The sequence below is a fragment of the Paramacrobiotus metropolitanus genome, unplaced genomic scaffold (genome assembly GCF_019649055.1).
Source record: "Paramacrobiotus metropolitanus isolate TYO unplaced genomic scaffold, Prichtersi_v1.0 Parri_scaffold0000019, whole genome shotgun sequence".
NCBI lineage: Eukaryota > Metazoa > Tardigrada > Eutardigrada > Parachela > Macrobiotidae > Paramacrobiotus > Paramacrobiotus metropolitanus.
This window is the reverse complement of record NW_026570239.1, coordinates 162,447-186,536: the sequence shown is the minus strand read 5'-3', so window position 1 is coordinate 186,536 and position 24,090 is coordinate 162,447. Positions and strand designations below refer to the sequence as shown.

Sequence of the window (24,090 nt, the reverse complement as noted above, 5' to 3'; positions counted from 1 at the left end):
TCTTGTGCCGGCTGATAATGTCGACCGACTGGTTTGTCAGGTAAATAAAAATTTTTAATAATATATGATTAAATTTTAATATTTTTGGCCTCTTATTACTGTTGCTGTTGCATGCACAAAAGTGGGCACAAAATAATTCATCCTGGTTTTATAGGTGTTCGAACATATGGGTAATTCCGGGCGGAGTTTTATGCTGCGCTTGAGCGAAGTGCGCCGGTACTGAGAGAGGAGCTCCTGTTTCAGTTTTATATTTTATCGCCAGGCATGACATGCCAGTATGAATGATTATGCGATAATTCCTGTATGTTTTCCACTACTTTCCTTTCCCACTTGCCCATTTGATTTCTCTTCTGATTTGCTATCACTTATAGTTTCTTCGGTTACGCACTTTTGTTGGCTTGCTGTGCAGTTGTGGTTTTGTGACTGTATGTCCTGCACCTACTTTGCTTGTGTGGTAATGAAATATCTTCCGTGGTTGTGGTGTTGCTAATAAAATAGAAATTATTTACTCGTACTCTAAGCTAATGCTATCGCCGGGCGTGCTTTTTAAGCTGTTTATTAGGCCTGCATTAATTCTGGGCTGCATGTGTTACTGATCCAACACCGAAACGATTATACAAACGTTTTCCCTTGCTGCGCGCGCAAACACTTTTCGCCATCTCTGTCAATATGCAGATAATCTCATTTTTTCGATTATTTTTGACATTATTTTGTGCTGTTATTACAGGTTTTGGACCCCTCCCGAAAGCTGACCAAATCCTGGAACGTACGACCATAAGTAAACTCCAGCATCGAGTTGGATGATTACGATGAAACCGGAACGGCTGCCGAATTTGCCCTTACGATCGCCGCCGAAAAAGGTTTGTACTGGCTGTGTTATAATTTTATGATGCGCCTGTAGCCGGCAGGAAGGTGGACGGGTGGATGGTGGATCTTCAATGAAGGTCATCCACCTTTCTGTAAAGGTCATCCACCTTTCTCATCCACCTTTTTGTAAAGGTTATCCACCTTTCTGCAAAGGTCATCCACCTTTTCCATCCACCTTTTTGTAAAGGTTATCCACCTTTCTTCAGAGGTCATCCACCTTTTGTCGAACGTGTTAACTTGCTGCTGTCTTATCATTTATAAGCTGATTATAAAGCTGATTCATCACAACTTTGCTGAACTTCTAATCATTGATATCCATCTGATAAATAACTCTCGGAGCGATATGTTGTTATCTTTCGCCCAATCCCAGACACATTTTATGCCAAGCCGTTTGTGTTATCCCATGATTTAAAACCGGGGCCATGGTGTACATTTGGGGACATTTCCTCCGTATGAATACTAGTTCCCCTCAGAATATGGCTTCAGAGTGCCGAAGCCATACTGTAGACTGAGTGTAGAGTCTGTCCTGCTTAGTAGCTTCTACCAGTTAGATGTGTCTAATTAGTTTCTGGCAGAACGGAGCGCAGCTCTACGAGCTTAGCGAAAACTCGGTAACTTAGTTTCTGGCAGAACCGAGCGCAGCTCTACGAGCTAAGCGAAAACTTGGTAACGTCCTCGTTTCGTGCCCTGTTTGCACGGGTTGTATGAGCATTTTATTACTAACAGTTTTGCAACGTTCTGTGGTCTAGGATTCTCAGTTCTGGACCATGGACAGCAAAGCAAGTTGAAGTAAAAGACATTAGAGCACCTTTATTGAATGCTGCTATGGTAGTCCATCTGTCTGCAACGCTCATCCACCTTTATCCAAAGGTCATCCACCTTTTCGCAAAGGGCATCCACCTTTCTGTAAAGGTCATCCACCTTTCTGTAAAGGTCATCCACCTTTCTTCAAAGGTCATCCACCTTTCTGTAAAGGTCATCCACCTTTCAGCAAAGGTCATCAAGCTTTTCTGCCCAAGATTGTCCACCACTCTGCCTCGATTAGTTTATGCTTGATGCAATTGCATCCGCTTTTTACTTCGAACAAAAGTATTATTTGCGCAAAAAAGTTTGTGATGCAATCGTCCAAAGGCTGTTGATGAGCTAAGATACTGGTGAACTACGATACTGATTAGCTTTGAAAATTCTTAGCTTTTACGCGGACTTTGACTATTTTATAACTGCGCAAAACATTTTTCGCACATTTGTTCGCGAAAAATTATTGGATAAGAGTTAGGTAACGAAATAATATGACAGTAACTACATTGCATTAGAAAAAAGGGACGCACAACAAAATAAATTTCACGGTCTTCAGCATGTTGTCACAAAAAATCAGCTTGGAGAATGTTTTAATTTGCAACTTTGCAGAGGTCACATACGAATGATCCCGCCATCGTGCGCTGGTTTGAAACACAGGCGCGATGAAACTGCTTGACAGGGCATCTGGGGAAACGACATTTCCTTGTGGAAGATATATTCCTTGTGGAAGCTGGAGCTGGAAGTCTGCAGCTGCAAATAATGGGGAAGCGGTAAACAAATCTCTCTGCGTTGGTACATGGTTCCAGGGCGTCATGAGATGCGGACAAACTGGGAAAACGAACGACGAGTTTTTTGACGATGCAGGTATGTAAGTGTTGCCGCATCTGAAAAGATAAAATATTCCCATGTAAAAGTAATGGAACGACGTGATGTCACCAGAAGCATAAGGTTCAATTTAAAACAGTGCGCTGCAACGTATACGTCCGGAAATTTTAATTGCCTTGCAGAAGCATAATAATTCTTTGGTTTCGTTGTATGCTATGACTCTACTTTTTTCTAACAAGTGAGATAAGTTAAGAAATCAAACCGCAGTACAGGTTTTTAAAAATTCCATATGCCAGCAAGCACGCATTGCGGTTATGCGAATTACTTTCTAATGGAAAGAAATTCGCATAATCACAACCACTGAATGTTTCCATATATTATAAAGTAGATCACTGATGAACACAGTGGGACTTCTGTAAAGTCACTTATAACTGGTGTACTCACCTCGGATCGCAAGAATGTAAGCGAACGTAACTCGTGACCGTAGCATACTGCTGTAGCAAACGCCGAGACGTAGATGCCGCAGTCCGTCCCATTAGGCTGTTGATCACAAGGTTGCATGCGAATCTTGATTTCTGACGACGTTGCGTTTGCGAGTGCAGCACATAGTCTAATTAGCTCAGCATCGTTTGCTTGGCCCATCTCAACCGCAAGACTATCGAAGACATTAACAATGAAAGGCGATTTCGTCCCCTCTTCACATCCTACTCCTTGGAGGAGAACAAAGTGATTGTGATGGATATACACAATCTGAAGGAAACGACGGTCACGAAAAAACAGAGACTTTCGTGTAGCAGACAATGCGCTCTTTTCGTTTAAATATTTAACTGATTCCAGCCCATCGACATTGGGAAACTGGGCTTTTAGAATTTCCATTACCGCGGAAATAATAAACGTTGTCAACCGTCCTCTAGGGTCAAGAATGGTGGATAAATCACTTTCAGTTAAAGCCAGTTCGTTTAGCAGGGAACGCAAACGGAAAGGTGAACAGTCTTCGGGCTCTGGTTCTTTTGGTTCGTCTGCAGAGTTATCTTCCAGCATCACAGCAAACTCCTAAGAAATTAAACCAGCGCTATTTTACCCAGAACATAATTATCCCGCGTATTAAGGTATCGGTAAATCGAATGATCTGGTCCCACGAATCGTCTTCGAAGAATCACTTGCGAAGTCTACAATTAATGTTTGCGCTACAAAATCTTTACGTCACAAAATTTTCTAAGGTGCTTATTTGGGTGGCAAAGGATGATCGGCAAAATGATGAGTGAACATCATCTTTCGTGCCACTGCCAGCTGAATTGAAGAAACTTGCTACGAGTACATAATTGTACGAGTAACGTAAATTTCCTGGTTTCTTAAACTCCTTACCGTTCTGGAATTGTTTTCTGCCTATGCTCTTCGCTGTTAACGTTTCAGCTGATCAAAAGTCCGTGCGACTTTGGATAAGGGTTAACATGCAAAATAAGTTGTTGGTTTCGAGTGTTTTGCTATGATTGCCAACCATCACTGACGTCCATCACCTGTAACCATTGAAACTCCTCTTATAGTCTTGTTTAGGCTACTCCACTAGGGGCAGCATCGAAGAAGCCCTTGTAATAATAAATGCATTTTGGCTGCGTGCACGGGTGACCTTTTTGAGGCCGGACGGCTGACGAATGTGCATCGGCAGTCGCCACACGTTTCGGCTGCGCACTCGGGTTTTTAATTTACACTCACCTATGAAGTTGAAATAATTTTCGTTTTCACTTTTACACATAATTCAAAGCCTTTTTCCACATTTCACTCAACGAAGATTGTTTTCCGCGCTTTTTCAGACATAGTTTGTACTATGCCGTAATCGAGGTATAGTCATTAAAAATGGCACACCGACAACTCGCTGACGGTCATCTTGCTGACCGATAACTTGCTGACGACTATTTGCTGACCGACAAAATGTTGACCCGACAGTTTGATGAAACAACAAATCGCTGAACGACATTTTGCTGAACGACAGTTTGCTGACACCGAAAATTTGCTGACGACATTTTGTTGACTGACAGAATGTTTACCCGATAACTTGCTTACTTACTAAATTGTTGACCGACATTTTACTGACCGACGTTTTATGGAAATACCGACGACTCGCTGACCACAAATTTAGTCTGTTACCCTCCAAATCCTTGTGAAACTCAATTTGGGTGATCGGATACCACAACCACTCCTGCTATTAACAGCTCCCGGCTTCTGCAGCAATCTGACAAATCCAGTCGTCAATCTCTCCTTTTTTCAGCTCGAGCGCGCACGAGTGAATTTCATAAAACAATCTATCAAACGGAAGAAATTATGAAACCTAAGAAACCTAAGAAACCAAAGAAACCAAAGAAACCTAAGGAACCTAAGGAACCCAAGAAACCTTAGAAACCTATGATACCAATGAAACCTAAAAACCTAAGAAACCCAAGAAACCTAAGAAAACCTAAGAAATCTAAGAAACCTAAGAAACTTTAGAAACCTAAGAAACCTAAGAAACCTAAAAAACATTTTTAGCAGTTATTGTTACATAATTAATATTGACTGGGACAATACGCTAATGTGCGCTGGACTGGTCAGCAAATTATCGGTCAGCAAGTTTTCGTCTTCTACAAGTTGTCGGTCAGCGAGTTATCGATTACCGACATTTAGCTGACCGAGAAGTGAGCTGTCGTTCAGCAAATTAGTTTCAGCAAGATGTCGGTCAGCAAGTTTGTAAATAAGCGAACTGTCGGTCAGCAGTTTTTCGGTCAGCAGGTTGTGGTTGTCAGCAACAAGTCGGTCAGCGAAATGAAGGTCATAGAGTTGTCGTGCTACCCATTAAAATAATATGTCTTCGGGGTTAGGCTTCTATGAGTTCTACCGGGGGCAGGAGTGAATGGTGCGATGTTCATGGCTTCGAGTGCGGGCTTCGCATCAGGCTTTAAATATACTTTATAAAAAAAACCTTAAGCACTTTAAGAGAAAAGAATTTTACCGTATACCCAGCCAAAACCCGTTTCCGAAGCCCGTGCGCGCTGCATCGTCCTAATTAACATATGTGGTCCGCACAGGATAATGCACCAAAGATGCCTAACACGTAGCCAGTAAGTACTAATACGACTTTAACTGTGCTACAATAGATCCTCCTAAATTTCTTCCTAACGAGCGTGAATTATTGACTGTGCTGAATAATTTTAACTGAAATAACACACAGTTTCTTACCTCTTGCCTTCGGCGAAATGCTTTCTGAATAGCCATTTGCTCGTTATACAGGTTTGTGGTAGCAGTTTCCAGCCTTTCTTTATCGATAACAGTTGTGGTCGTTTTGGAAAAAACATCAGCTTTTCGTGATCCATGAACATACGGAGGCAATGAAAAATGACCAACCGCTGCGCATTTTTTAAACCAGGTCATTAATTCCTTCTTGGAAGCGTACTGTGAAGCCGCTATGGGAGCGGCAGCAAGGCATTCCGCAGCAAATAGTACGCTGTATAATCCCGTACAATCAGCCGATAAAGGCACGCTCTGGAATTGTATTTCAAGATCCTTATCGTCTGATCCAAACAGCTGCCAAAATCGTTCGACCTTTTCGTCAGTCAACTGGGAGTTTGAAGAGTCGTAAACAGTTACTTGGCCCAAGTTTGAAGAGACCGCAAGCACAACCGCGTCGTCGTCAAAGCGAATTAACTGCACCCATCGTTTTCCAGTGCCAAGGTCTTTCCTTGCGTACTTGAACACTTGTCGGCTTAAACCTTTAACGTCGGGATACAGAAATCCGCATACATTTCTGGGAATGCTTTTCTTCATGCAGTCGTAGAACAGACACACCAGTTCCGTTGAATCTTTCATCGTCAAGCTCGTCAGCTTTTCTGGAGCCACGAGTACCGGCTGCACAGCGGCAGCTTTTGTGTCCGGTACAAATTTGAAAAAATCGGAATCCCCTTCCTCTTTTTCCTTTGGGATGTTGGTAACCTTTTCTTGGTGGGAGTTATGTTGGGCGGAGTAAACCTGCGTGAGATCAATTACTTTTACATGGCTCGCTACTGCAGCGACTGCTGTTTTCGCTCTTCTCGTCATTTGGCCGTATGGCGGTAAAACCAGCTGCTTGTTCCTGATGCATTTTTCAAACCATTTCAACAGTTGATGCTCACTCGCATACCGCTCCTCAGATACTGGTGATCTAGTTAAGGCTTCCGAAGCAAACACTATACTTGTTAGAGCTGTGTTCTTATAGGGAAAAGGAATGGTATGAAATTCCACCTCCAAACTGCCTGCTTCAGGTCCAAACATCTGCCAGTAACTGCCCACCATGCTGGGCGACATTTGAACGGTATTTGTGCAGTCATACACAGTGACTTTTCCAAGCCGATCACAAACGGCAGCAACATAACGGCTGTCATCCGCTAGCAGGATCTGAACCCAACGCCTACCGCTTAAAACGCCCTGCCGCATGTCGTAGAATGAGCTACGCGGAAGTCCGGTAACATCAGAGCGAAAAAGTGTGCACGTGTTTTTCGGAAGTGCATGCTTTAGCAGGCGATGTAACCAATCCACAAGGCTAGGTCCTTCTGATTTACCAAGAGAAACGTCTGAATCCTCGGATGATGATGTAGAATCTGTCACTTGCGTCGAAATGTTAGCAGATGCAATCGCCATTTTTTTCTTTGCTATCGGTGCTGAGGTTTCGTTGGCGCGCTTGACAGCAATGCTTCCGCGATTGCTTAACAGGGCTGAAAGTTTGGCGGCATAGTAGTCAACTTATGCTGAACCTAAAGATTACGCCGAATTAATAAATTTGCTTGAAAGTAGCCACCCGGAAAAGGGATTGCAATGGCTGATTTTCTGGGTTCCAGCTATGCGAACGAAAAGGGTTCGGCCATTTTAGAGCCACAATTAGAGTAAAAAAATAGTTCGACTACCATATTTTACAATAACGTTCGTTCTTAGTTCGAACAAAGTTTAGCAGTTACTCAGTTTTCGCATTTTTTATCTTATTAAAAATATGATTAATTTGTGTGCGCAGTCAGCAGAAATATAACTGGCGGTGGCTAATATCATCTGCAGAGCGGTAAGAAGTCAACAGGAAAATAACTAAACTCCGCATCTGATTGTACGGTATACGGTAGCACGAGCGTCACCCGTTGGATAGTTCAACATGCGGAGTGTATAACAAAACGAACATGCTTTGAGTATTAACGAATGCTCCGGTTTCTTACTCTTCGCCGAAAAATCTTTTACCAAGCTTGTTTTGCGTTTTGCCGTGCTGCGGTTAACCGATGAGACCGTAAGTTCATACGTTTATACGCCATGCCACTCCGCTGCCGCTTTAAGCACTATGATGTAACCGAGCGAATTCAAAAGACCAGTTCGGGCATGAACGAACAGTCTATTTGTTCGAACTGGTTCGAACCCGAAAAAGGACCTAGGACCATTACTTAGGAATTTTTCAGTGACCGGCTTTTGTTCGCCACCACCATAACCCAGTATTCGTGAAGCATGAAAGCATAAACAGCAGCTTCAATTCACTCATAAGCAGGGCAATAATTTTACCTGTTACATCTATATTACATCTGTAGATGCCCGAGTTTCGAAACCCTTCGTCCCATCCCGGGCATCAGTTTTGTTGGAAAAATAACACCAACTTACCAAATTAAAAACCAATCACTGGCCTACCTTTACACGGCCTTTCAAAGCCGGTTCCTCCGCATTCGCAGCATCTTTGTTAAGCTGCGCTGCTTTCTGTAATTTTAATAAGAAAAGTTATTGTCAGTTACTGATCTAGTGTGAGAGGCGTCGTCATTTCATTTTTCTTATGCCTACGCATAATCTTAAATAAAACGGCGGGGTGCTTGGGGTTAAAAGTTACATCGCTCACTTTTTTTTCGATCGCTGTTCCAATCTGATCAGCCTCTTTCTTTGTTATTATGACAGGTGGAATCGAATTCTTTATTCGTTTCACGTGCAGGTCATCGTAACTTTCCAGACACCCTAGCTTGGACGACAGTAAGATATTTTCCACCCACTTCCGCAAGCCTTTTGGGTCGTAATGCCGCCTGCAAGGATCCTTTGCAAATACTATCACATCAGCAGCGAATGCCATTGTAAAAAATCCACAGCTAACACCGTCCGACTGTTTCTGAACTGGCATGTAATTGCGAATGAACTCGAATTTCTGCGCAACCGCGACCATAGCACTTCCACAGCTGATACTTAAGCCCATCCGTGAGCTCCGCGCCGAGGGAATCGTAGAGTTGGACATCGCCATCCAAGTTATTCCATTTAGAAAAACAGAAGTGATTGACGTCGTTGAAATGTATCTGACAGCAAATGCGTGCTGCTTTATCAAGTCCAGGAAAACGCGGCGAAAGGGTTTCCCATGTTTCTAACATTCCTGATACATCTTTGACTTGTTGCTTTATTACAGAGGCAATAACATTGATGACATCTGGAGAAATGGCACCATTTTCCCTAATTTGAGCGAATTCGCTTTTTAATATAACCTGGCCACAGCAAGATAGAGCGCGGTCACCGTCGATTAAAACATCTGGCGAGTTTGTGCCGACTTTTTCTGGAGCTGAAGCGTCGCTGGCTGGCGTAATACATCTTTTTGCCTGTCGTAACAATCAATTTTGTGAAGTTTATAAAAATTTTGCAGTTAAATCGACGTGCTATTAAAAGTCGGCGAAAGCATTATTCCAGCGCTCTTCGCAAGTAAGATTACAGGTGGTCTGCGGAACTCAGGCTTGCAAGTATTCATAATGCAAATAACGGTAGATATACTATAGTGCCTTCCGTGACAACCTCTAAACGTCGTCACAGCAGTTCTAGTCGTCTGTGTTTTTACCAACAGCCAGGTTCAGGCCAAAATACGCCGGTATGTTTGGTTTTATGCGTACTATAATAAGCAAAATTAAAAAGTACCTTTTGTCGGCTTTTCTCAGTTGTCTCCAATTCTGGTTTGCGTTTTGCATTTTTTGGCACTCGGATATCGTCGTTAGGTACATACTTCAGCGTCGCGCCGTACCGAATTTGGGCATCACTGGCCCTTGCCGATATTACTATAGCTGGACCCTTCAACTTACGGCGACTTTTACCTTGAATTTGATTTCGTTTCGATTTATCGTAGAAATACACTATGTCTCCTACAACAGCAAAATGAACGCAATATTACTTTACTGAAGCATTAAGCTAACATACCGCACATATGTAATATTTTCTGCTATTTTAACTGGGGAGGGGGCGAACATTTTTACTACCCTTGGGGGCAGTTCTGTAAATTAAATACACCTGGATAATAAATACGGGATTTGCGGAACCGTCGGTGCATTTAGTTACCAGGTTTTGCGTACCTTCTGTTGCGAACTAAAAGTTCAGCGTTAATTAATGGATTAAAATTTCAGAATTACCTGGTTTAAGAGTTTCACCCTTTCCGAGATTACGCTTATCAAAAGCTTTCTTCTGGCGCTGCTGCTCTGTCTTGATGTTCGCCATTGAATCGGCTTCGACAGCTGCCCTTATTCCATCTAGACGGTCCATAATGGCTTCGCATTCATCATTTACGACTTGCTCAACTGCGCCATCTTGACCTTTTGCAAACAACGTTATGAAATCATCTTCTTCTCGTGTGAATTCCTCTCCTGGGTCAAACCGTAGCGCAAAAGTGTGAAACAGCTCGTGTGGCGAATACTGAGTTGTGGTATGCTTGTTTTGTCGAATTACGAACAGCCCTTCGTTGATGCACTGGTCCGATTCAACTGATCGCTGTTTAGCAGCCATCTCAATATGCCTAACAGAGTAGACTAGTTTCGATCGATCTTCCACAGTTGAATATTAACTCCTTAATCAAAAACAAGCGCACACTTTTAATATACCGTTTTATTTCCCTGTTAATGCGCTCAATAATTCCGTTTGAGCGGGGACGATAAGGTCGAATTAAAGAATGTTTGATCCGCAGAGCTTCGTTTATGGCGGCAATTTTCTGCAATAAAGCAATAAAGGTCAAGACCTTGAACGGTTTCGTACTGCTGTTTCCTATACCGTTTCCCAAGTATCCAGCCTGTATTCTGCTTATATCTGTAATGTGTATTTCCCAGATATTTTTAAGTTTTTCGCTAAAAAATTTGGCTAACGGTATGTGTTATAGTGCTCGCAATTACGGTTGGTCGTGGTGAAAAGCAGTAGATGTGCCGTCGTCGTTTCTCTTCCCCTATCAGTCACAGCCAGTGTTTCACTACCTCGCGGACAGGTAGTGAAACACTGGCTGTGACTGAGTTTTAAATCCGGTATAATCATTTTATTACGTTTCTTTTTGCATTTGACGTTTAATTTTTCTAAAACGAAATTAAAATTAATTTTAAACATACTCGTGACACTCTTTGATGATTTCCAAACGCTCAGCTGTAGTCTCAACGCACAGGCGTTCTTCCTTCTTTTTTGTTACAAAATAAAGCTTTTCGTTCTTCAGCCGGTAATGAACTGCTTGCTTTTTAATAACTGTTTTCTGGCTGTTTCTTAATCCTGGGTAATGGCTTCGCTGTTTCGGTCCAGAACGTAGGTAATGCTTCAGAGCCCTAAAGTCTGGTTCAGCATGGTATATACGATCTGGCAGCTCTTCGGCGAATTCTGACTTCTCGACCTGGTAGCGCTTCTCTGTGGCAGCTGATTTACCACTATCTTCTTCGTCGGTGTCATCCGAACCATCCGTGACAACCACATCTCGGCCAACATCCCGTGCAGCCCTCTTTTCCTCTGGCAGCTAACAAAAGAAATTTCATGCGTGCTTTTAATCTTTAAAAACGTTAGTCTTTCGTACTATTTGACATCATTTAGTATGCTGCGAAACTGGTAAGGTTTTTACATTTCTTTCCATGGCCGTGCACGAATCTCGAAATATTTTTTATAACTTTTACTAATTAGACCGAATCAGGGTCCTTAACTTCTTAATCAGCAGTGACGCTAATTTTGGCATTTTCACGACCTTCACGTGATAGTTGATTTTGTTTTTTCCACATTTTTATTTTAGTTAGAGATAATTGTGCAAGTCGGAACTGCAGGCCAGAAAGAAGTCAAAACCTGAGCTTCAGTGTCCAGGGAACCAGCTGGCTTACTTGCAAAGCGTCTGCAGGTAACATTTTTGGACCATCGTTAGTTTTGCACGGTTGATGTTTGTCATCTGGTTCAGGTTTTGGAAACTGATTTGCAATATCCATGGGTTGAAATGGGTTTACCAATGGATTGTAACCAATATTCGGCGGAACGGGAGCGAATGGATGATTCTGAACACCATGCAGGCTGACTGGGTTATTAACTGAAGGAAAATAAAAAGGATAAGGCTGATTTGGCATAGGCACCGGATAATGAGAACGGGGTACTGTCAGCGGGGGAATTAGAAAAGGATTAGCACTGGCGGTGAAAACATTTGGATGAAACGGATACATGGTGCTGAGAGATGAAATCGTGTATGGCGATAGAAAGAACTACGCCGTATCACGCAAAATAGCTGATCAAAGTCCTAAAATTGCATCTTACAATTGTTAGCAGCGCGTTTATCTCCTTAAGAAATTAGTAGGTGAAGAGCTTTCCAGATACAGGATCAACTCCCAGATGCCTGCTGCGGCATTGACAGCGTACCATCGTTAAGAAACTCAAAATATCAAACCGTGCGGCTATTAGCTGGTGCTGCGAAGTGAGATTAAGCAATGGGAAACGTTTTTGTAGTCAGTGCTGAAGGGATTATACTAGCAACTCCATGCCACTAGTCAATCATATGCTGAAGCAACATGCAATCTTCTTATGGTATTTACATTTTCTTCACAACTTCAGTCACCTTGTCCTTGCTTTCGAAAAGTCTTCCATCAAAAGCCAGTTTCTGCAACACTAAGTTATTTGTTACAAATTTTACAACACGGACAGTAGAAATAGTTGTTGAGTAATAGCCTTGTTGTGGCAGCAGTAACGGTGTACAGACCATTAACATGTTATACCTATAACCTAATATGTGTTGTGCAAGAACTGTTGACTGACAGCTGACCTTTTCGACAGTTATACTTGATTCAGGGATAGCACAGACAAAAAAAAGAAAAGCACGCAGAAAAGTACTGTATTTTACCGACATTGAACGACGATTTCTATGTAGTCCCATAAAGCGCTTATGTTTGGGTGCTTTCCCATAGAGGGCTTTTTTTGCGTGTGTCCAGCAAGAAAGCATTGCGAGCAGAGATATTAATCAAAAACGGCTAGTGAAATTCTAAAAAGTAAGATCGATTCTGATTTCAGACTGAAAACCATGGCAGATACTAAAGCTTTTCCTGAATTTATTTACTTTTAAGAGCCATCTGCTTGCACTTGATTCAAGGTACCAAATTCACTGTTCACACAAAAACGGTTTATCCAAAGGCTTGGAATAATGCCACTGCAGTTCTCAACAAAACACTATTGTCACCACATCACAATTTGGCTTATGACGCCACAAAAGGTCATTTGACTTTTAATTCATACGCACCACAGTTCGCTAATGGCACTACAGTCAATTGACCACCGGGTTCATACATTACAGGACGCTAATGATACTATGTACATAAATTATTCAGAAAATTTTTAAAGCGGAAACACGAAGCCTTTTTTCGGCACCAATGGCTATTGCAAATATCCCACAGTCAACCAAGCTTGACTGCTGCTGCTGGACTTCTGGAACTGCTAACATTAGTCCTTCGGCTTTTTTTTGGCAAATGTGCCGAATTAAATTGTTAATCATTATGCTGAGTGCACTGCGACGTTACATGGAGGACACTGGCCCTGTACGTAGCTTATACATATACGTATAATGTAAGGTACTTAATATAGTACTTTATCGCCATTACAGTTTACAACAAAGCACTACTGTCACCGCAGTCCACATCATGATTTGGCTAATGGCACTTTATTATCACCAATTGACTCTTTTTGAGACGAAACTACACAGTGCTAATGACACTACAAGAGTACAAGTGATCAATAGACTACTGTACACATTCATTAAAATTTGCTAATTCTTCGCCTTATCAAAAATACCAAAATGTATTTAATTTCCAACTTTGAACTGTCAATACTCTGTACATTGCTTAATGTTTAGCAGCACACGTTTTCTAACCGTTATTGTTTGTTTTCTGAATCAAAGCCGGCAAAATCGTTCGAGGTCTCCTTATTTTTAATCGGATCTCGTCAGACGCTGAAAAAATGACGAAAAATCAAATAAGACACTATTTGTGAGTTTTATCATCATCAAGTGTCAAAGACCGGCAAAAAAGGCGGATCAAGCAAAACAAAAAAGGCAGAAAAATTTCGCAGAAAGATAGAATTTTTTTGAACGGTGGATGAGCTTTGGAGAAAGTTGGATGACCTTTGCAGAAAGGTGGATGCCCTCTGCAGAAAGGTGGATGACCTTTGCAGAAAGGTGGATGACCTTTGCAGAAAGGTGGATGACCTTTGCAGAAAGGTGGATGAGTTCTGGCAGAATGATGGATGAGGTCTGGCAAAAATGTGGATGAGGTTTGGCAGAAAGGTGGATCGAACCTCGTTCACTTTTTGCCGGTCAGTTGATTATCTGGTGAGATAGCGCTCCCAAATACTGTCTTTTCTACCCTTGTTGTTTTTATTTTTGTCGGCAACAAAGTAGCAGGGAGTCGTGCGCCTTGTCCTCCAAGGTTGTTATAATCGTTTTAGAATTTCTAATGGAAAGTAAGACGCTGTAAAAATGCATCAGCCGGCTTTTCCCCGAAACAGCAACAGTAAATGCCAGAGCGTATTATTTTCTATTAGAAATTGTGGGATTTTTGATAAAATAATTTAGTGGACAATACGTATAGATTCAAACCGCTTAGAGGGTGATAAGAATAATAAAAACGAAACCAGCAGGAAAGCATGCGTGAGTGTCATCCCCATAATTTATTCAAAAGAAACCGTCAAAAACCTAGATGAGGTTCGACAAAGAGGTGGATTTCCATTCGCAAAAGGATAGATGACTTTCGGCAGAAAGGTGGATGACCTTTGCAGAAAGGTGGATAACCTTTACAAAAAGGTGGATGAGAAAGGTGGATGACCTTTACAGAAAGGTGGATGACCTTCATTGAAGATCCACCATCCACCCGTCCACCTTCCTGCCGGCTACATGCGCCCATCCCCGCCGAGGAGACGACGGTGGACGCAGAGGCACGGCGGATGCGGGCGCTTGAGCGGTACGAGCGGCGGGAATCAGTGACTGCGGATCCCGCGCCCCGCTTGCTGGTGGTGCAGGGCGGCGTGGAGACGGATACGCTGCGCATAATGAAGCCCAAAACGTGGTGCGGCAAGGCGCTGGCGGTCTACTGCAGTGGGGGGTGATTTGCAAGACAAGACGAGGGAAGTTTGCCTTCTCGACAATCTCGTGTACACATTCGGTCCTTGAAGCCTGCTTCGCATTGTTCGTAAGTGTCACGTACGAATATCTCTATGTTTCGTAGTGCACTGTTATTTTAATAATGGTGTGTTACATTGCTAATGCCTCGGTCATACTTCGTGTTCTAACGAAAATTTTAGAACTTTTTGCTTAGCACAAGATCTAAAGAATTTGTTTTAAGTGTTAAGTGTTTAAGTGTTAAACTGTTCGCAAAAGTATGCTTAGGACAGTTTTATCGGTGTGCTGATCATACCGCTAAAATTGTTCTGATAAAGACTTCACCCGTTTGAACCAAAAATTTGAAAGTAAAAATTAGACTACAGTAATAACATGACTTCATCAGAGTACGACGAACTCCCAAAAAGTATAAGAATTTGAATTTGGGCTTTCGTATTTTAAAAACAAGAATATATGACCTCTGTACTTTTGACAGTACGTTTTTACGTGTATTCAAATGATATCCGCATTATTAAGACATATAAAAATGAGAATACGGTGTTGTAACAAGGATCCAGTTCCGGTCATGAGCGCTACTATTGGTTAAAAGTACTAAAACATCTTAAGAAGTTTGATTAGGCTCCTGCCTACTAAAACATGTTTTATATGGTTATAAAACAAGTTTTAAAGATTTTGTTCGAAGATTGGTCATAGTTTTTTATTCTAAGAAAAAGGTGCTTAGAACAGCTTGCGATCATACTGTTAACATATTTTTTGATTAGAACTGTTTTAAAGGCTTCGAACACAAAGTATGACCGGGGCATAATATTATTGTACGGATTTGTGCCGTATTACGTTAACATTTTTTTACGACTCATACGTAGCCACCGTAGCCTGATGTTTAGTTTAGTTTAAAATGTTTAGTTGCAACATACCTAGAAGTATACAAGTTTACAAAATTTTACGTACATATGCTGTTGCTTGTCAGCAGTTGTATAAGTGATATGCATTTTGCGAAAGAAGGTTTAAAATGAGCATTATGGGGTTAGTTTCAGGCATGAACGCTGCTGTCCGTGGAGTGGTACGCATGGGTCTCTACGTGGCTGTAAAGTGTACTTCATCCGCGAAGGTTACGCCGGGATGGTGCAGGGTGGTCGGCTGATTACGGAATCCACGTTGGAAAGTGTTTCAGGGATAATACAGAAGGTTGGCTTTCCGTTTATCCGTCCTGTTCCGTCTGGTTTGGTCCTTTAGCGCTTTTGATGGCATTACAGGGCGGAACAGTGATCGGAAGTGCGCGCTGTGCCGAATTTCGCGTCCGCTCCGGTCGGTTGCAGGCGGCATTTAATCTGGTTGTGCGCAATATCTCCAAAATTGTCTGCATTGGAGGCGATGGTAGTCTCACGGGAGCCAATCTCTTCCGGCAAGAGTGGGCATCGTTGCTGCAACAGGTCGTTGACACAGGTAGGGTGATTATTTCAGAGAATTTAAATTGATTTGGTCATTTTCGCTAATAGCGAATCGCTGTTGCACCTTATGCTGCTGTTTTATCGCACACGATATTTTCATATTTTTTCTGTCCTTTTACATGCACTTTACAAATAACTGTTTAGTTCTTTTATAGAAAATTATGCGTTCATTAAAAATTTAAACATCGTTCGAAACAATTGTAGTAATTTTATACAGTGTTTGACTTACCGGTATATTGCTTAAATGGAAATTTGTTACTCTTATACGCAACGTTTGCTAGCTCATGCAAGTTAAGAAAGGTAATATTTTAACGTGCAGATGGCATCTTTGACAGCGAGAATAACATCAGAGCCGCAGGAAAAACACTCGCATCTTAATATTGTCGGTATGGTGGGATCCATTGACAACGATTTCTGCGGAACGGACATGAACATCGGCCCAGACAGCGCCCTTCACCGCATCGTGGAGTGCATTGACGCTATCACCACCACGCTTTTTAGTAACCGGCTTACGTTAGCCAACTGTAAGGTATTGAATTTTGTTACCATGTGTGTTTGTCGGCTTTAGTCATCAGCGCACTTTCGTTATGGAGATGATGGGACGGCATTGTGGCTGGCCTGCGAAGCTGATTGGGTCTTCATCCCGGAATGGCCGCCAGAGGAGAACTGGCCCGATCAAATGTGCAAGAAGCTGGCGCAGGCACGCTAACATAGCATTTTTTGTCATCTAAGTTTTAATTGAACAAGTATATCTTTTATGGTGTAGGAACGCGAACTGGGTCATCGCCTGAACATCGTTATCGTGTCGGAAGGCGCTATCGACCGCACCGGGAAACCGATCACTTCCGACCAAGTGATGAACGTCATCGTCGATCGCCTCAAGCAGGACACCCGCGTCACCGTGCTGGGGCATGTGCAGCGCGGCGGCACCGCGTCCGCTTTCGATCGCATACTTCTGGGTGATTTCATATTTCATTTCTCTGACTGGGTACGCCAATTCAGTGCTTTGCAGGGCACCCGAATGGGTGCGGAGGCCGTGTTTGCTTCGATGGACGGCAAACCGGAGACGGAAGCCTGTGTGATCTCCACTGAAGGCAACCAAACCGTACGGGTGCCGCTGATGCAGTGCGTCGAACGGGTAAGATATTGTAGCAAGTTATTTATTTGAATGTAAAAAATTAATATAATACCCTTTCGACTCATCTTCTTGCTTTTTGGTGACATGGTTTACGGTTTTAAACTGTGGATCCTCTTACTTTTTCGTCACATCAATGCCTTCTGTTTTCCGGAAATCGGTTTAGCTGTAATACAGTATCAGTAATGGACTGTAGCGGTCGAACGTATCGAATGTGTTACATTTGGCTGTACGGACTATGCTAGTGCTTGTAAAGCATTTTATCTTTATTTAAATATATCATGTGTAATAATAATAATGCTCTGCGGGTTCGACTGACTATCTGCAGACACAAATGGTGGCCAAAGACATGGCCGAACAGAACTGGGAGTTAGCCGTGAAGCAGCGTGGAAGAAGTTTTGTCCGCAATTTGACAACATATAAAATGCTGACGAAATTAAAAGCAACTCCAAAGCGGGGAGCGGAAAAGAAGCAGGTATGACTTACCTACAGTTCTACACTAACACCGGCTCTAGTGGTGGTTGTCAGGGAAAATGGGTGAGCTATGCGAGCGCTTTAAAATGCCGCTCTCAAGCGCATTTAAAAGTCATTAAAATGCCTGGCATGATTTTTGCATTTCTTATTTGATTGACATTCCTACTTGGTCGCCATCCGTTAGTGGACAGTGTAGTAAAGAAAATCAAGCCACAAAAGTACCACAAACATTCCAAACTCCTCCACCCCGTGAACGTGGCTGGTGCCTGCTCGCTGCTGACGTGCGTTGAAAATGTGAGTTGTAAAGAAGTAACGTCCGAATTATAACAGAAATTCGTAGCTTAATCGTTGGACTCTAGGCAACAACAAGAATACTTACCAGGGCACATAGGGGTCCTCCAAATTCAGAAAAATCTCATCTTTTGTAAAAAGGTAGTATACTACCCAAGTATGTTTAAAAAAATATTTTCAGCTGCTGTAATTAAGATAGGCGTGGCCAGCGCAAATTAAAAGAGTACGCAATACCGCATACGTGCTATGCTATTACAATGCACAGCGCAGGCTTTATGCATACGAGTAGCAGTCATTACAAGGCCATTAGCATAGACTCGGGAAGCTGTTTAGCACCGAGGAGAGTGAAACCCGCACTCGGTGGTTCCTACCACCCCTTTCAAATTGCCGACTGTCAAAAATGTGCTATTTATTATCCATCATGCGTTATTATTGCAGTATGTATAAAAAATGCGAAAAATTTTCTTCTAATAATTAGTAAACACACGAATTCAGAAATAACAAATTTTGAAAATGTGCAGTTTGATAGCGGTGGTAGGGACCACCGCGAACGGGTTTCACTTCCCTCGGTGCTAACGGTGCTAAGCAGCTGCCCGAGTCCATGCTGATGAGTGATGGCCTTGTAATGACTGCTACTCGTATGCATAAAGCCTGCGCTGTGCATTGTAATAGCATAGCACGTATGCGGTATTGCGTACTCTTTTACTTTGCGCTGGCCACGCCTATCTTAATTACAGCAGCTGAAAATATTTTTTTAAACATACTTGGGTAGTATACTACCTTTTTACAAAAGATGAGATTTTTCTGAATTTGGAGGACCCCTATGTGCCCTGGTTAGATAAATTGTTGTAACGTTCTAATTAAAATCAGGAGCTCCTATATTAAATAAAATTTAGACACTAGATGCACACTAAATTGGCGTTTGAGCCATTATAGAAACAACCAACTCATTACCTGACCTGTCTTGAATCAGCATAGCGCTATTGCGAACAGAGCCGGTTTTTACAACGGCCAGCTTATTAGTAATTTCGAAACAAACATAATTTTTCTGAAATAACGCATTATTCAGGAATGGATCATTGTTGAATTCGAAATATGTCCACGGTTTCTTCTGGAGAACGGTAGCGATAATAAATGCTGCTTTTTTGTTAACCAAAATTATAGCCCGGCAATGTACGCATCGCTTTTTAGATCCAAAAATACGGAGTTTACATGGACTTCTTTCCTTTTGTATGCAGCAATATCAAGGCGTGAACCGGATTCTGTGATACATCGCTGGAATGTCAACAACTGAGGAGCTCCTCTTAAAATTCCCAATCCATTAAGATGGGCATAAACGGGAGGATCTGCGGCTTGAAGTTCTTCAACCGATTTGCCTTGTCCACAGAGATATGCCACTCCTGTCGTTGATAATATTTTGACTGCGCTTGCTGGCAAGTTTTTAGTCAAAGAATGCCGCATCCGTTCCACTTCTGGTGGTGCAATATTGTCTCCAAAGCTCCCAATCAGAAAATCTGCGGAAAGCCCAAATGCAACCTTTCCAGCGATTTCCTTGTGTTGTTCGTTGGGCCACTTCAGGTGAGATTTCATCTTTCCAACGTAGTCTTCATGCTCGAAAGCCCAAAATGAAATCGGATGGCCTAACAGATACTCATATTCCACAAGATGACAGCACATTTGATGCAAATTATACGACATGCTCCTTAAACCAAATGTTTCTTGAATTTCTAGACCAAACTGGATCAATAAAGCTGATGTTTCCAGTAGTCCTAGTAGATTCAGCAAGCAGTTTGGACCCGTTCTATTGTTCTCTACAACAATGTACCCTATAATTAAGTAATTATCTATTGTTCGCGTGCGTTCGAGCGTAACGTGCGTGCGTAAAGTAATTATCTAGTGTAGTGGCGCGTAACCGTACACTAATTACAGGTGTACACTAATTAGGGCTAATTATACCTTACGTAATACTGTACACTAATTACAGGTATACTCGAAAACAATTACAAATTTAATTTTGTTTTTTAATTAGTTTTTTGTGTTTTTTATACGTTTTTTGTATGTGTAAAGTTGTTTTTGTATGTATAAATAAAAAATTAATATATGTGCGCGTAAATGCGCGTACGTGCGAGTATGCACTATGCGCTGTGCATATGCGTGCGTACCGCAGCGCCACCACACTGAGCGTTGCGAAGAACGCTGGTAGCCATCTTGTGCGCATTCCGATACATCGTGTTGGAATTTTTGAATATTTTTATAAAAATTTGATGAACGTCTGTCTCTCGGTTTTTTGCGGCGAAATCCCCTGTCTTCTCGTTGTTTTATAAATTTTCCAGCTGAAAAAGTATCGTCGGTGTCTGATTCCGTGGAAAACTGTCTGCACTTCGTGGAATAAGGTAAGAAAAACCTGTTGCTTGCTGATATCGTAAGATTAGCATGGAGTGCCTGTTTGTTGTGTTTTTGCTGACAAAATTCAGCAGACCTGTTTTTTTTCAGGTTTCTGGCGTCGATAGCCTTCATCACTTGGCCTACCTAGAGCCCAGTAAGTTTTTTTACTGATTATTTCAGTAAATTTCTGCTGAAAAGTGCACTTTGGTACCGCGGTGTTGGTTTTTTGTTGAGCACCTGTTGCTGTACTGTGCACTGTGCTGATTGCAGGTATCTGGCCGTCGATCTTCGATTTGTGCCTGTACCACAACGAAACACTCTTCCTCTACCTCCAAAAAAGGTAGAGAAACTTATAAAATATTTTTATTTTATAAAAACACGGGTCTGACATTGGGTTTTTGCGATGCACAGGATCCGTCAACGGAGACCCTGTTACATTTCTCCCGCAAGCTCTGCAACTGATCCTTCGTGGTCCCCTGTTCTCTATCGCCTGCCAAGCTTTCTCCATCAGCAGAAACGTAAGTCTGCACTGTAAACTTAAATAAATATTAAAAAACTACGGGATTTCTTTGAATTTTTACGTATTTTCATTATTTTAAAATGCAAATACAAATAAATGCGTTTGAGTAGTATGCATGCTCTGTTAGCGCCAATACGCAACCTGCGCAATCAGTACAGTACTTTCACGTCATGCGCTCCAATTAAATTTTAAAAATGTCTTAAACTGTGCGCAAGTCGTTACTTCCCTGTAGACTTTACGTAATTTACTACGCAATGTACAGAAATTTTTTTAAAGTGTCAAATTTTTAAAATTTTTTCGAAATTACCGAGTAACGTAATGTTATGTAACACAAATGTACGGTAGTTTACCAAGCTTTTTCGAAATTTTCTGCTTGTGTATGGCTGTATGTGGTATTGTGGCTATATGATTTTTCCTTAATATTGATTATGTTTTTTTCTAATAATAAACTAGAGTATCGGTAGTCTAGCCCAGCTGCTACTTTGCTTCGCTTGTGTGAATGGGCCGTAATTGTATGTGCTTCGCTGCATCGCTTCGCTTCGCTTAGACAGAATTGAATAAAATTTCTGAAAAATCTAAATATCTTTTAGATGTCTGGTCGAAAATCATATAAAGAATATATGAAGATGCGTATGCGGGAAAGTGATGAAGAGAAAATCAACCGGTTAAATGCGGAAGCAGCACTTTACGATCGCCATTACTTGTGCTCTTCCAAACCAAAGAAGATCGATCTGGAAACCGCTGAGGGGGTTGAAGAAGCGATGCAGCGTGAGCTCGACGAGCAATTTGTAGAGCAGGGATACAGTGTTCCCAGCAATCGGGCTTTTCGTGCCAGTGGGAAGGCTGTCATGCCAGACCTGAGCGTTCCCAAGGATTACACTCAGGATATCGAGGCGGAAGTGAAAGACGCTGTCGGCAACGATGCCGACGTGCTGGCTACTTTTGCTGAGCTGGTACAGAAATCCTTGGCGCACGCGAGTGTGCGCTCCAAAGAATTTCATCAAATCCCCGAAATCGAGTCACTGATTGTGGCTGTGTATCAAGCGGGTTATGAGTTTATAGCTGCAAACGGCACTAAGAAAAAACACAGACTTGTTGTTATCACTAATTTCATAGCAGACAACTGCTTCACTAAACGGGAGACTATTCAAAAGGTGTTGAAGAAGAACAACTGTAAAATCTCCTTTAATTAAACGCGAATGTTTGTTTTTTGTCGCGCACATGTTGTTTTTCTTTCGCTAAGTGATCCGTTGTAGATACTGTACGAATGAATGAATCCAACGCGCGTGGCTTGGATATTATAACAACAGTATGAATAGCGTTTCAACACGCTTGGCTGCTTTTGCGTCTATTTGACAGCAGTCAATGTAATTGCACTCAATTAAACTGACAGATGTATGGCATTTTATTTGTTGCGCTTCAGTTTCACCTGCATTATGCAAACATTATACAAAGGTGGGCGGCGTGTACAGCTAGCGCTGTACGAAGCGTGATACGATTATACATCGTATCTAGCCATTTGATTGGACGAATCTATTACAAACTAGGTCAGTGATGCTTTTTCGTTGTCGCGAAGTCAGATATGCGGCTCATTTGATATTTGATCTCATCAGTTGACATTTTGAACTTGTGTGTGTCTCTCATTCGCGTAAAATCCCGTTTCTGAAGTTCATCGCTTGTGTAGGGAATCGCCTATTGTTTTTTCACAAATGTCGTCGTTTCGAAAATGTCTCGAAAGGTTAAATCCAGAGTTAAGTCTTGCAAAGAATCTCTTATCTTCCGGGCGTTGGTCAACGCTTTTGTTGCCAAAATACCTGGTACCAACGTGCGTGGACATGAGCTGCGAGATCACATGCAAGTCGTACTGGCCGCAGGAGGTGTTGCAGCCCAGCGAGTTTTTGAACGAGCGCTCGCTCGTGTATCTGTTCGGCGACGCTGATCGTCCGTTGTGTTTCTCGGTCAACTTTTACACTGAATTGGGCGAGACAGTTTATCAGCTTAACTACGATCGTGTTGAGCGAGTGGCAGCGGGCGAGTTTATTGACACGGTGCCTATTCGTCCAACCAATGTTGAGTCAGTGGTGTACGCGCATTCGCTTGGTGCTGAGGAGCTTGGGTTTCTTCTCAACCATTACACTATGTTCATGGCCATTGTCTTGGCACCCGAGAACTACGACCGTCTGACGAACTGTACGTATCCTGTGCCGAAAATGCAGAAGTATCCGCCGTACGCACTTTTTGGCAACGACGCACCAACGCTTGACGGAAAAGAGCCGATTCTCAACACGAGCGCCAACATTTACGATCCGCGCCATCCTTCTATGCCGGCAATCATGCCCAACGATGACGAAATGAAGTTTTTGGAAAGCCTGGGAATTGTGGATACATCGGGAACTGATAAAGAGAACGTCTACTTGCAGACCGGAAGTGCGGATGTTCCAGAAATCGAAATCATTTCCCCGCCACCATCTCCTGCGTCATCCACAAAGCGCCGTCCTATCCCGGATGCTCCAATGAAAGTTGCAAAGCGAAAACGGTTTTCTCAACCAAACCTGCACGAAGTTGTGGCCAGCTCGACTGGAAGTAAGTTATTTTTTATGATAAGAATTCTAAAAAAAACATTTTAGAAGTTAAATATCAGCAAGATAACAGATTTTCGAAATTGTTTTGTAAATCGTCTAAAGGCTTATAACCTTCTATCCCGTACCATGCTTTTTCGATAAATTTTCGTTCTTATAGTGTACCATCCTCTGCATCAGAGTTTTGCTGGTAAAGGCAAAACTATAGCAGCCGTCCCAAGTTTTCCTCCCATGGGTCAAGTTTCACCGACCTACGCTGTCCAGAACGGAACTGGGATGCTAACTCGCAACGATTTTTCTGCACCGTCAACGTCTGGGTACACGAAGCAGAACGGTTCGTACGTTCCGGGTCCGGCAATTTTCAACGCATCCAACACCAACTACATCTCAAGTGAGGAGAGCAGTTTTTT

At 42.3% G+C, this 24,090-nt stretch overlaps 1 pseudogene; it reads left to right on the top strand.

Moving 5' to 3' along the window:
* The first annotated feature begins 14,794 nt into the window (after positions 1–14,794).
* LOC129586017 (ATP-dependent 6-phosphofructokinase-like) lies at positions 14,795–23,054 on the top strand (annotated as a pseudogene).
* Positions 23,055–24,090: the final 1,036 nt, after the last annotated feature.